Consider the following 5298-nt stretch of genomic DNA (forward strand, 5'->3'; position numbering starts at 1 on the left):
CTTCTGTAAGTAATCTTTAAACTTCCTCCAGTCTTCCTTCACCGTCTCTTCTTCCTGGTCTCTGATTCTGCCAGTCATTTCTGCTAATTCCATATAATCGATAACCTTCATCTGCCATTCTTCCAGCGTGGGTAAATCTTGCGTCTTCCAATACTGTGCGATGAGTATTCTTGCTGCTGTTGTAGCATACATAAAAAATGTCCTGTCCTTCACCTGGACCTGTTGGTTTACCATACCCAGAAGAAAGGCTTCTGGGTTCTTTCTAAATGTGTATTTCAACACTTTTTTCAGTTCATTATAAATCATCTCCCAGAAGGCCTTAATCTGGGAGATGATTTATATATGAACTGGAAAAAAAAATGGCTGCGAGAAGAATTACCGACGAAAGAAGAATGGCAGACGAAATTAATGGACTATGCAGAATTAGATAAGATGACAGGAAGGATCTGAAACCTGCGGGACCAGAGATTCTCAGAGGACTGGAGTAAATATTTGAACTATTTGAAAAGCAGTTGTAACAAACAGATTACGCTAGTAGGATTGCAAGAAGTTTTGTAAAGAGGATTATGCGAAATATTGCAGAGAAGATTATGAAGAGTTATTAGTTTAGGACAATTAAAAGTAGTAGAGGAATTAAGAAATGTAGATTAAGTGATAGACTGAAAAATCTTCAGATGCGGTTGATGGAAGTCCAAAATATTGTATAAGAGAAGAAAGCATGTTTTATGATTTTTGGAAATTATTTGTAAAAATCAATAAAAATATTTTTTTTATTTTTTTTAAAGGAAGGCATAAGGCATGGCTGCAGGTACGGGAAACCTGTGGCACTCATTCCCTGAGCATTGGCCATGCAGGCTGGGGTTAAAGAGGGCTGGGAAAACTTCCAAGAGGCCTTATGGAAATGGTGGGTGGGGTCAGAGGCAAAATTGGGCAGAGCAACAGATGCAAGTTTTGCCTTTGTACAAGTGGGCGGTTTTAGGGTACCATGACCGGTGCGGTCGCACTGGGCATCGCACTGCAGGTAGTGCTGAAGCAACGCTGTAAAATGGAGCGCAAGAGGTGGGGGGCACCAAATTTTAGCATCTCATGGGGCACTGCTGAAATTTGAGAGCCCCAAGGCTGCCGCTGCTAGCTTCCAAACACCTCTTTTCTGCACCCAGGCAAGCAAGAGCCACATCCTCAGAGTGCAAGGTAGAGCCAGAGAGGGGTGTGGCCTGAGAAGAGGGGGCGTGGCCTCAGCATTGGCCAGCACTCATCTCCCAGGTCTGCAATTTCCCACCACTCTGCTAGAGACAAGGTACACAAATGGAGCTTTATACAGTGGTACCTCACAAGACGAATGCCTCACAAGACGAAAAACTCGCAAGATGAAAGAGTTTTTCGTTTTCTGAGTTGCTTCGCAAGACGAATTTCCCTATGGGCTTGCTTCGCAAGACGAAAACGTCTTGCGCCTTTTTTTTAAAACCGCCAATGCATTCCAATGGGAAACCGTCAATGCACAGTGGTGCTTCGCAAGACGAAAAAATTCACAAGACGAAAAAACTCGCAGAACGAATTAATTTCGTCTTGCGAGGCACCACTGTATGTGAAGGTGGCTGCAACTGCAGCTGCTGCCAAGCTCTCCGGCTCTGCCATTAGGCAGAGTAAGGCGGTTGTTTCAGGCTGCTGATTTGGGGTGTCATGAAAAGACAGCAGTTTATTATTGTTGTGCCTTTACTATTAGGGATGTAGAGAGGTGCATGTGAGATTTTCTGCCTTGGGTACCAAAATAACTTGGCAGACCTTTCGCTGATATACATTTTGACCGGCGAGAGAAGCATCAAATGCGGCTTTCCACCTTAGGCAGCGAAATGTCTCGCGCTGGCCCTGAAGGGAGGGAGGGATGAGCAGGGAGCGTTGATGCCTTCCTCCAGGCTACTCCTCTAGAGTTCTAATAATCGTCCGCTAGATGTCAGGTTGATAGGAGGAGGAGAGAGGCACGCTGTCCGGCAACAGGAGGCAGCCAGCCAATCACTTTCCGTCCTGGAGAAGGCTGCTTCCCTGCTGGTTCTGTGCAGCCATCAGGAACCGGCTGTCGTCAGGCAAAGCACATCTGTGCAGCAAAAGGAATCAAACCTGTAATGCAGGGTTAGAAAGGGGGGAGAGAGAGATTAATGGCAGCATGTAGAACTGAATGCAGAAAGCTGCAAAATGCATCTCTTTTTTATGCACGACATCCAAACAATATCTAATGAGGGCAAAACAAGATTTTCGGGAGATGGGGCTGCTACCCAAGACACAGTTACCTGGGTGCTGAATTCAGTGGGATTTATTTCTGAGTAGACATAAAAAAGATTGCCGGAAAAGAACCCCTCAATACACACGAGACTATTTGTGGCACATGATAAATGTGTCTATAAGGCATAAGCTTCCCCTCTGTACAGAAAAACTGAAAATCCGAAGAGCCTCCTTGTATGAAAGCGGTTGTGATTTCATTCTTTTCTATTCCCTCACCAACTAGTAAAGTGAGCTAGTCTGGAATTTTGAATTAATGTGAATAAAGCCTACATTATCACTGTATGGCTGCAATTGCTTCTCCTCTTGCCTGCTAGGAAACCTCCAAGTGTCAGTTGGGGACGACTCCTAGCTGTAAACTTTTCCCTTTTCTTGCGAGGAATCCTATTCGAAATAAGGGAACTTCCCTTAAAAAAGGGGAAAAGTTGACAGCTGTGGGGGGGGACTTTGGGGCGGGTAACAGAAAATAATTCTTCACTTTGGAACTGGCATATTAACCCACAGCTGTGGCCTTAAAGCAGAGGCTTTCATCCTTTTTGGGGATCAGTTCCTCTTGTTATAGGACTTCTAAGGTCTTGTACATTTATAAACATTTACTTTATATATATAAGGCAAACACATACCTAAGTATATAAACCATGTTTCTGAAATAGTACAGAACAATCCTGAAGCCATTTTGACTCTCCCAAATTGACCTCAAATATTTCTCTTCAAAGAGGAAGGAAATAGGAAAAGCTTTCCAATTGTCTTTGGAATGTAGGTGCTTACACCTCCCTGTAAATACAGTCTGGCAAGTATCTGTTAAGCTGAGCACACTATCAATATGCGTAAAAGATTGAGGAACTATTTACCATCTCAAAGGAATGGCCAGGTTACCCAGAAAAGGCAATCAAATAAGGCATTATCAGGTATCCTGGCAGACAGGAGAGAAGCAACGCGCTCAAATTTCTGCTGGGGACCACCTCTTTCTGTGATGTATGTATGATGTTTTGGGGGTGGTCTTGACTCGGGTGGCGCTGCGGGTTAAACCACAGAGCCTAGGGCTTGCCGATCAGAAGGTCGGCGGTTTGGTCCCTGCTCCTGGCAACCTAGCAGTTCAAAAGCACATCAAAGTGCAAGTAGATAAATAGGTACCGCTCCGGCGGGAAGGTAAATGGTGTTTCCGTGTGCTGCTCTGGTTCACCAGAAGCGGCTAAGTCATGCTGGCCACATGACCCGGAAGCTGTACGCCAGCTCCCTCAGCCAATAAAGCGAGATGAGCGCCAGAACCCCAGTCATCCGCAACTGGACCTAATGGTCAGGGGTCCCTTTACCTTTAACTTGAGCTACAGGGTAGGCAATTTCAAAAGTCTATGTAAGAGCTTGCACACCAGTGTTCTGGGTTCCTCGCCTCCCTCCTAGTGGGGGGGGGGGGGAGTAGGGGACCCTGTTGGAACAGTTTAATAAAGACCATGCTTACTAGCTGCTTTGCTTCTCAATACTCTCTGGTTGGCCTCTGTTATTTTCTCCTACTGATAGAGAACCTACATAAGGACTCTATACGGGCTCTTGGATACCTCATAAGGGATAAAGGAGCCGGTTGTTTTTTTATAACACTCTCTAAGGAATACAGTGGTACCTCGGGTTACATACGCTTCAGGTTACATACGCTTCAGGTTACAGACTCCGCTAACTCAGAAATAATACCTCGGGTTAAGAACTTTGCTTCAGGATGAGAACAGAAATTGCGCGGTGGCGGTACAGCAGCAGCAGGAAGAGGCCCCATTAGCTAAAGTGGTGCTTCAGGTTAAGAACAGTTTCAGGTTAAGAACGGACCTCCAGAACGAATTAAGTACTTAACCCAAGGTACCACTGTATCTCTGTTGGAACAGCTGCTGGGCAGTGCAAGCAGTAGGGAGGACATTTTCAAGATGGCATAGGATGGGGTTAATAAATAACTAGCAAAATGCCTGTCGCTTTGCTGGAGGTGTGTGGGTGTTTGTGTGTAGGTGGGTGGGTAGAAAGAGAACTTGCCTCTACTGCAGCATCTGAATTTCTGTGGTACATGTATTTCCTTTCAACAAGGGAGGCCCAACAACCTGTGCCAGGGGCGGAGTGGAGGTTTTGCCTTCAACAGTGTCCCCAAATACAGCGTTTTACTTGCATGGATGAAGACAAACCATTAACATAACTTATCATGGGCATATATTTTACTTCCATTGCCAAAGGCACCATACCAATTTTCTGGGAATCTCAAGTGGAGAGCAGTTTAGGGCTGCTTTGGGCTTCCCAGTGGCATCTGCTTGGCCTACTGGGAGAATGGGATGTGGGATTAGTCTTTTGGCTTGATCCGGCAGGGATCATTTTATGTTCCTAATTTGGCAGTCAATTTAATGGGGTACTTATGGGCACCACTGAGCTAAACCCCAATCCTTGAATTGACATCACATATATATTTAAAAAAAATTGCAGGAGAGAAAAAAATACATTCTACACTACTCTATTAAAATAATTTTAAACAGCAAGGTTTTAATTCCCTATCTTCTCGTTAGCAAGCAGGTTCATCTGCAAAACTCGACTTGGGCAGGGGCAGGGGGGGTCGAGGTCACTGCTATTTCCAAGTATATTGTATTAATAATAATAATAATTTTTATTTATACCCGGCCTCCCCAGCCAAGGCCGGGCTCAGGGCGGCTAACAAGCAAGATTATTATTGCATTAGAAATATTTTATTATTATTAGAATTATTAGTTATCAATTATTAATTATATTATCGATTATTTATAATTAATAATAAAATATTAATTAATAATTAATAATAAAATTATTAATACAATTATTAGAAATATTGTACTAGAAGTATTAGAAATATTTCCAAGTCCGGCATGTGTTGCCTCGCTTTGTTTTTTAAAACCCGTCCGCGAATCACTACGTACTTCCGCCACCTCCTTGACCCGCATATGGCGGAGCCGAACCGGCGCCGGAAGTGGAGGCGGCGTCAATTTCCCCTGCCCCGTATATTGACGCAACTTCCTCCTTCTCCGC

General features: G+C 44.3%; 1 long non-coding RNA gene across 2 annotated transcripts in view; it reads right to left on the reverse strand.

Annotated features, from left to right (window-relative positions):
• Window positions 1-1669: 1669 nt before the first annotated feature.
• The window catches only part of LOC310671749, a 180354-nt gene continuing 176725 nt past the window's right edge, over window positions 1670-5298 (reverse strand). Inside the window, exons 1-2 of one of the 2 annotated variants that reach the window (XR_014508147.1) lie at window positions 5190-5296; window positions 1670-2115 (exon numbers count right to left, since the gene is read on the reverse strand). This is a non-coding gene — a long non-coding RNA (uncharacterized lncRNA). Of the gene's footprint in view, window positions 2116-5189; window positions 5297-5298 lie in introns of those variants that run through there. The other variant, XR_014508146.1, reaches the window with a different exon arrangement.

Source organism: Podarcis tiliguerta (assembly GCF_965153285.1).
Source record: "Podarcis tiliguerta genome assembly, chromosome: 2".
Classification (NCBI taxonomy): Eukaryota; Metazoa; Chordata; class Lepidosauria; order Squamata; family Lacertidae; genus Podarcis; species Podarcis tiliguerta.